The sequence below is a fragment of the Dreissena polymorpha genome, chromosome 8, assembly GCF_020536995.1.
Source record: "Dreissena polymorpha isolate Duluth1 chromosome 8, UMN_Dpol_1.0, whole genome shotgun sequence".
NCBI classification, from domain to species: domain Eukaryota; kingdom Metazoa; phylum Mollusca; class Bivalvia; order Myida; family Dreissenidae; genus Dreissena; species Dreissena polymorpha.
In genome coordinates, this window is record NC_068362.1 from 63068754 (window position 1) to 63078589 (window position 9836).

A 9836-nucleotide genomic window follows, 5' to 3' on the forward strand; every position below is an offset into this window, starting at 1 on the left:
TTACGTGCCTGAAAATATACATTAATATAAAACCGGTTAAACCGTCGCATGTTTAATCATCGAAACATACACGATGATATTTCAATTTTCACGACCGCAAAATTAGTTTTACTTTAATAAATTACTATAAAACAGAACGTTAGCGCCAGAAAAGGCGGTCTAGGGGTTTGTGAACGAAACTGGCTAAACGGGCCTTCAATTAATGGCAATAAAATGCACATCGGTCGGGTTCCTACCATGGGTGGTGCGACAGTGTCCTCTACGTACCCATTCACCCCAAAACATTGGGCCCAATTAGCCATCGTTTTCCTTTCAAATATAATAAACTGGAACAAATGCGTTTAATGCTAGAAATTAAATTTCATACACAGTGCATACTACCCCACACAACACCGCAATATTGTTTTTAGAGAGGTTGGCTTTATTGCTGAAGTGATACGGTAATTTTCTGCCCAGGTTTTTGTGGGAGGATAAAATTACTGTTGTGGTCATATATACTTATTAACGGCCGTAAATTGTCGTAAATTTGACGTGTTGTCGTAAAATCCACGAAGCTGAACCATAAATGGGTAGCGACTTGGCTATCACATATAATTAGAACATAGTTAGGGAATAATATATGTAAAGTTTCACATTGGGTTGCTGGTATAATGGTAATTAGGAAAGATGGCTGAAATCTGAATCACACGTTTTAATATAATAACCGGTGGTTTGAAAGAAAGCATGCGCAAATGGGGCATGTATTAATCGGGTACATTCGTGTTGGATGGCCATCCATCATGCTAACAAGGCCGTAGTTCAGAAGTTTGTGAAGCGAAGAAAATGGCATAATTTGATCAGCATTTGCCAGTATCATTTTCCAAAATAGCTACACATTTCCATCAAATTATCCGTCGTTACCATATCAGCGCTATCCCAACAACGTATTGCTTTTTTCTGAATATTTCTCGACCGGAAGTTGTTAAATAAATTGGTCTGAGCAGATTGCGTAATAGCGAATCTGCGTCGACTGGACGCACACTGCAAATGAGCTTCCGTTCTGTATCGCTTACACGCTTATCAAAACCAGAAGCATTATTGCCAATACGGGCTACCATAAATAACATTGAAGTAGCCTATTACATTTTCAAGGGAAACGGATATCAGGGTTAAATGCATTTAATGCCATCAGTTGAAAGAACTCGGTTCAGACATTTGCATGTGCACTAGTTGACTAATTGGTATTAATGCGCAACACGGGCTACAAAGATGCATCAATTGAACTGTTATTTAATCAGTACACATATTTACCATTCTTGAACATTTTGTAAAGTTTGTATGCTGTCTTTAGTGAAATTTAATTTTTTAATTTACCAAGTACTTTAAAAATACGTTCGATTACATCATTTATTAGTGAAGGTATCGGGTTTAAATACATCTTTATGAACATATAATTTGGGAGTATTTTACACCAAGTATACTGTAAAGAAAAAAAAACAATACGTCAACATGATTCATTTAGGAAATGTTCATTTTATAGAATTAATAAGAGCATAACAGTGAAACCGAAATAGGCGTGTTTAAAAAGAATGATCAATTATACAATACTAAACCTGAAGATTTGTGAAAAAGATGAGACGACAAAGGTATCGGAGATGTAATTGTCCAACAGCAAGTATGGGTTTCGTGCATATAGCACATACTACAGCGGTTATTAATTAATATACAATTAAGGTTTCCAGTGTTTGATTCAATCAAGATATTGTCGCGAAATATGCGTGTTTTTAATAGCGCAAGGAGGGAAAATATATCACTGATGAAGGACATAAGTTAACCTCTCGGGCGCACTTAGTATTCACTCGCATTGAAAAATGAAAATACACTTGTAGGTATGTATATATTCTTATGGAAATGACACGAGACGCCATTTGCAACAGTAATAGGGTAAGAAAGGAAAAAGGAAAAGTACACTCAAAAATCCGCACTGATTCTTATATAAACATAAGTGTTTTTGTATTCGATCCGTTCCTTCTTCGAAGACATCACGATGCCAAATGCAGCATTTCTTGCACAGTCCTGAAATTTAACCATTAGAAAACGCCAACACGTATGTTTTTTTTAGAAATGGAAAGGACAAATTACTTCGTGCATTCTCCTAACTGTTCTTTCTGCAGTGGACCCAACCAGCTTAGATGTGAAGCTTACAACGTTTTACGAAAGATAATAATGTTTGTAAGAACATTGTATTTGTTTACAGAAACGGAGAATTAAAAAACTGCAGTGCAGTTTTAAATGGCTTGATAAGCCGTCACCACATTTCTTCACCGAAAGACATGCATCATATAAGCTATGATGCAAGGGAAGCAATCATACAAGAAAAACAATCATACATGGAAAGCAATCATACAAGAGAAACAATAACACATGGGAAGAAATAATACAAGAGAAACAATCATACAAGGGAAGCAATCATGCAATGAAATTTGAATACAGCCTCTCCATCATGACCTTTCTGAACATTCATGATGTCTACGGAGGATATCTGGGTGTAGCTTGGTAATAGCTTGATTGCAACATAAAGCCAATTGGTTCGTATAAGAAATGCTTCTTTAACAATTCTGCATTTTATGAATTAATTCGCAACATTCAGTGGTATATGAAAAGATTTGGTTTTGGAGAAGTCTCTAAAGACATAATACGCCTACTGTAAAAAGTACACACATAACTAATTATTTAACATTATATGTTGGCTCGACTATTATTCAGGCAACTTATGGCCCCCCTTAACGATATGTCGGGCATTTCTTCCAGTATATTTACTTGCAAGACCTTATGGGATGCCCTTTTCATAGGGGCTCTTACATGGCATGCATACGAAAACGTCTGATCTGCCCATAAACAATCTGTCCGTTTAGCGCAGTCGTTGGAACACGCGCTCTCACCTCGGCGACCCGGGTTCAATGCCCGTGTTCGGAAGCATGTGAGTCGTGTTGATGCTAACCCCAACAGCCCAAGACGCCATCAGAATTGAACATGTTTCAAACATACCTGAATTGTTTGAAATTGCAGTCAAAGTTCGCCCTTACTTTCGCGAGTCAAGTATGTTTATTAGGTAGGAGTGCTGGGACCCACTGCGAGTCAAGTATGTGTATTAGGTAGGAGTGCTGGGACCCACTGCGAGTCAAGTATGTGTATTAGGTAGGAGTGCTGGGACCCACTGCGAGTCAAGTATGTGTATTAGGTAGGAGTGCTGGGACCCACTGCGAGTCAAGTATGTTTATTAGGTAGGAGTGCTGGGACCCACTGCGAGTCTAGTATGTTTATTAGGTAGGAGTGCTGGGACCCACTGCGAGTCAAGTATGTTTATTAGGTAGGAGTGCTGGGACACATTCCGGATCCACACATTATGCATCTTCAGGCGCGTAAAGACACCATAAACTTTAAAATACACACTTCCCATAACTAATCTGGTAATATGAATATTTGAGAATAGTTCTTAGAAAACTGGGCATAATGCATGTGCGTAAAGTGTCGTCCCAGATGAGCCTGTGCAGTCCACACAGGCTTATCAGTGGCGACACTTTCCGCTTTATGACATTTTTCGTTTAAATGAAGTCTCTCCTTAGCAAAAATCCAACTTAGGCGGAAAGTGTCGTCTCTGATTAACTTGTGCGGACTGCACATGCTAATCTGGGACGACACTTTACGCACATGCATTATGCCCAGTTTTCTCAGAACGCTGCTCATTTGTAACGATATGGACATCATACGCAATCAGTCGGTTTATATTCACTGAGGCGGTATTTCCTGCATATGTGATTATTATTAGTATTATAGCATCAATTTTTTTTGTCAACCAATAGTAATGGGTACGTTAAAAAGTGCGCCGGTCATTTTATATGCGCACATATTAATACGGTATTGGAAGACAACGTTATGAGTTTAGAGACTACACCATAGGAATAAAGAGACAGCGAGGAGTAAAGAGGAATGACATTGGGAGAAGAAATTGATTATTTAAGGTGAGGGAAAGCCGTAAGGATACAGAAACACCGAGGCGAATAGAGGACATTTTTAAAGAAATGGAGAGGTTGTTTTAATGTTGGACGCAACACAAAAGTTTGATAATTAAATATAAATGCCAAGGGATTTTGTTAGAAATAGTATAAGACCAAAATCTAGCTTTCTTTACTCGGTTATACCAGTAGATACAAATTAAAGGTCAAAATTGTAATCAGACAGGCTAATCAGGGACGATACTGTCCGCAAATTGTATCAGTTGCATCACATTACCCTGTGTCTTATCAGCATGAAGTCGATGACCGTAATAACTATTAATGGAAGCGTCAAACATACCCACATGACTTTGTTCCGCATGTTGATCAAAATGTGTATGTGTCGTACCTTATTTCTGGGTGTCAACAAGGCAAACGACAGGCAACTGCCTCTAAATAGGTACTAATGTCGTCCTGTCGCCCGTGTTTTGATGAGCTCAATAACTGAAATGTATAGCACACACTTCCGTCTCTTGATAAAAATCACAGTTAATAGCCGGCTTCATAAAATGCCGCAAATTCATCTTCATGACAAGCGATTAGAAGATTCATTATTTGAAATTATGGCCTTTAAACAAAAGACCCTTTGTGGCTCATTTCTCTGGTTACCATCCCTGTTCACTTCATAATGGGGATTCCATGTCGTGCCTTGTCGCTGCAGTTGACTTTAAAAACGACGGCGATGGATTTGTTTGGACTTATTTGTCTGTATTATGGGTCCCTAACTATCCATAAATATTTAACAAAACCCATCGTTATCCTTTCAGTAGCGCGAAAACAAATTATTTAAGGCGGAGCGCAATAATTTGCCTGTCAGATTGTCTGAAAAGCCGGGCACTAAATAGTCTCAGAAATTACTCCGCGAGAAGGCAGTAAACAGGTGGCTGTTCGGAAAACGATACTATAGCCCGACTTCCCATTCTTGTATTCTTACGCAATTGATTTGATTTCACTAAAAGGCTAATAATTATCGTTAAGATTGTTATTATTTGTCGAAAATAAAGGCATTTGGAATTAAATTAGTAACGCGAGCTCTTGAAATTCTCAATTAAACCTGACCATCCATCAAAGCCAGTGAGCCCCGTCCCTCCGGTGTTGGAAGGTAAGTTCACGGGGGTTCCAAATAAAGGTATTATGCTTTGGGAGGATTCAATTAGCTTCCCTAATGATTATTTAAATTGTCGCTAGTTCAGTTGTGTATGAAATTACATTTTTAAACTCTTTTTTTTCCACACCTTGCAGATGAATTGGGAAATGCTAAACGCGCGATGCGAAAAAATCGCTAGAATAGAAACAGGCTTTTTATTTTAACTTAAACATATAAAGCTCGTCGTCATTAACATACGAAACATAGTGACACATATTGGCAAACATAGTTTAATAATTGCAACAGCTATAACATTATTTTGACCTATGTTTCTTTGTGCAAAATAGCATTATTTCATTCCACATATGTATGACATGTTCACGTATTTTAAATTATTTTACACTAAAAATGGCTAGTTTTCTAAACATTATTTTGTTTGAGTTATCAAATAGTTCGATAAAGTTCAACATATTCGGACGGGATCTTTAATAATTTAAAATAAATTTAACATCAGTATAATAAGAACAATTAAGAACAAAGTGATATTCATACTCATTGGCATTTAGATTGCAAGACAAACATTTATGTTGATCTCTTTCAATATTCTGGTGTCTTACAAAACACTTCTTCTTTCTCCTTATATATGAGCCGTGGTCTGAGGAAAGGGGGTTTAATGCATGTGCGCAAAGTGTCCTCCAATATTAGCCTGTGCAGTCCACACAGGCTAACCAGGGACGACATTTTTCGCTTTTGTGATATTTTCTGTTTTAAAAAATCTCTTCTTAGCAAAACTTCATTTTCGGCGGAAAGTGTCGTCGTCGCTGATTAGCCTGTGCGGACTGCACATGTTAATCCGGGACGACACTTAACGCACATGCATTAAACCCCGTTTTCACAAACCATGGCCCATATATATTAATTTTGATTGTTAATCTTAAAAAGAATATATTAAAAAACATTTGAGCATTTCGTCAATATAATAAGAGCAAATTAGCAGTCTAATATACAAATAAATTATATATGTGGTCAATCAAAATATGTTACAAAATTAACAATAGTTCTTGTCGGTGTTGTTGTTTTTAAATCATACGCTTTTCTTTTGTAAAAAATCCGAACCCTGTGTCTAAACATGGTGTATAAATTCACGTATCATGCTTAAATGACTGACAAGTAAAGTAGTAAAAATAATCAAAGCGCTGACAGGTGACCAGGACGGCAGAGCACGCCCTCTGTCGGCAAACATGTCCGCCCATTTCCGGTGTGCATATTCACATCATATAAACTAGTAGATTAAATCTTATTATGGTTTAACTTACAATTTGGAACCTCTTACAGTGTTATACGTGTATCTAACATTACACATATGGAACACACGTGCTGTTTTGTGATAAAAATCAAATAAATAAAAACAAAAAAAAAATACAATAAAAGCACGTATGTTTCTTACGAAAACTAACTTTTGCAAAAGAAAATGTACCTGTTTATTGAAGTAAAGCACACTTAATTATGAGTATGCGCCTCCCGTAAAAAAACATTTGGGTGTCTTTTACATTAGATAAAATGCATTCGTGCTTCTCTATAGACACCTACCAGACTATGGATATTAAGCAAAATAAAGTTATGATTTATGTCGTTGTTGTTTTTGTTGTCGACGACGCATCGCTGCATTCACTCAATTATGTTCACAAGTCATATTTATTTGTATGTGGCAATAGTCATTGTGTTATCTTAGTTATGAGTCAGTATACCAGATAATGTGCTAGCAATCACATCGAATGCGTGCTCTATGCGCACTTAAATATGATTTTTGTTATAAAATGCGTTTATCGCAATATATTTTCCACAGATCATTGGATTCGACATATTCAACTGTCCATTTCTAATACAAAACAACCAGCGATATGCTGCTAATGGTTTTATTTGCGTTGTCTGATGCTATTAAACAATTAAGACTCGTCATTAGCACCGGGACGATCGAGGAGTACTATTTCCAGCCTCAAAATACCACCTCGCCTCAACATTTCCTATTGTGTATTTATACGCAGTAAATTTCCCGGCCATTTCCGGTAAACTAACACATCGTTGTCATGCGTATTGAAACAGAACGTGAAATTCTACGACACATTAGCATAACTTTCAATGACCATTTGCTTTGATTGTGGTAATTGCTCCCGACAACATTTTGTTTCCTTATGATATAAGGTCGCTATCGTTTTATTTCAAAATAATCAGGTCTGTCATAAAACTAATTGAACTATTTCACTAAAAACGTGTGTTCAGAGGTAATAAACGTCCCAATATGCTATTATTGTGATTTCTACTTGACACGGGCATTGGCTGACAATTTCCGCCCTGCAACCGTGTTAACGGTGTTGACATCTTTTCAAATGTTTATTTGTTGTAGGATATTTAATAACATATTGTAGTTTTTGCGATAGTTTTTAATAAGGACTTGTTTGCAATTGGGTATTTTCATTAAGGATCTAGACTGAACCATTTAGCGAAAATTATTTATGAGGAAAAACAACTATCAGATAACGTTAGGTTTTTACATAAAACAGCTTTAAGCCTCATAATTGAAATATTTATAACTACAGGGCAAGCTTTACGAGGAAGTCGTACCTGCCTTGTATAGCAGTCGGCCCAAGATCATGATAATAATATCAAAGTACTGACAGTACTGGTGTGACGATGCTTTTGTAGAGGATGGATATAAAAGCATCAATTTAAGTTTATCTACATCACCACAATTGTGTATGTGGGTACGACAATTTTGTGAATAAAAGAAAATTTGGGTACGAAAAAATTACGCCAGAAAAAATTGGGGTACGAAAAAAAAATTGTTACGAAAAAATATTGGGGAAAAAAATGAGTACGGAAAACAAATTGGGTACGAAAAAAATTGGGTACGAAAAAAAAATGAAAAAATGGGTAAGACAAATTTTGGGTACGAAACAAAAGGTGGGGTCTCGGGGAAGAAGTACCCGTAAGGAACTTGACCCATTCAGCAAAACTGGGAGGCGGGTTACATTCGTCGATCTAATCTAAAAATAACTACATTTGGGGTATTCCCAGCGTCACAGCGTTTGAAGTGCCACCTGGCAGTTTCGTGTCTGGTTCCTGTCCCGAACCTCTTGATAAATTTAGCAAGAGGACGGAAACCAAGCTGTCTTTCCCTTTATCAATGATAATCAGCGCGGTATCCCGATTGAGAAAATTAAGGTCACTCAATCGGACTGGCTCGGTGTTTTACATAGGTCGCCATTGTGAAGAATTTTTTCATGGTTTGATAACTTAGACGAGCTGCGTCGCTGAAGCAGCATCGTCAATAATAAACATACACATTTATACACAATTGAAGGCTTAATAACTATTGTATTAAAATGAGCCTCGTTCTGGGAAAACAGGGCCTAATACACATACGTAAAGTGTCGTCAGAGATTAGCCTGTGCAGTCCGCAGGGCCGATATTGTTCGCATATAATGGATTTTCGTTAAGAATATACTTCGTTTGTACCATTCCTTAAATTCAGAATGCATGGTACGGACCGCACAGGCTCATTTGGAACGCACCTGCTCTAAGCCCCGTTTTAACATAACGAGGCTAAACTGTATTTGCGAATCGGCGTATACCAGCGTTGCATTACTGTGTCGATTCAGAGTTCAATAGATTTAATAGCTAGTCAAATTGACAATATGATATAGAACATCAGACCCGATTTGTGTTTGCTCTATCGGCCATAGAGCTGATTTTGACTGTAGATGATTTTTGACGATGCTGTTTCAGCATCGTCTAAGTTATGATAGCATGAAAAAGATCTTCACGAATGGCAACCTATGTAAAAGACCGAGCCAGTCCGATTGAGATATTGCTCGGTTCGAGAAATACCGATATCCCCGTAATTACCGAAATTATATATTTTAGTTTTTTACTATCAAACTTAGATAAAAACAATGTTTCATAAGTGATTTTATTGTATTTTGCAATATTCTATATTAATATCCGCAGTATTTTGATAAATAATCAATATTAAGGGGATTTCGGAAGATTTCTGGGGGTTTCGGGGGATTTCGGTAATTACGGGGCTTTCGGTATTTCTACACACCACTCAAGGTCATACAACAATGGCGGCGCCCATGAATGTTCACATGTCAAAACTTTCTTACAGCATACATCGGCTTGTTTGGCTATTTAGAAACTGTCATTTAGGATATATGAGTTATTTATTAACTATATCTCCGCTAATGTCAACAATGGATTGAATTCGAAGGATACATTCGATGTGAATGCAGGACTTCCTGGATCTTAAGACTTAACAGCTTGACTGGTATTTTTAGTTATCAATTTAAGTCACATTTTGCTTTGGAAATTGTATTCGAGCATTTTGCAACTTATTGAATGACTATGATACCCTATATCGACATATACATGGGATTTGCAGATCACCAAGATGTCCTGAAAACATTGATTACTAAGTGAGTAAGTCTTTACTCATATTACGGGTTTGTATTATTTCTTCTTTCTATTTTAGTACAGTCGATTGGTGTATAGCAGATTTTAGAGAGTAACGGATAGGTTAAAAGTTTTTTGCAAAATACTTTTATTTATGTAAAGATTTATAGTGAATACAAAATGCCTATCATTGTTCAGTTGATTCATGTTTTAGTTGACGTGTATCAATGTTTAACTTACAATTGTTTCTTTATTCGAAAGCA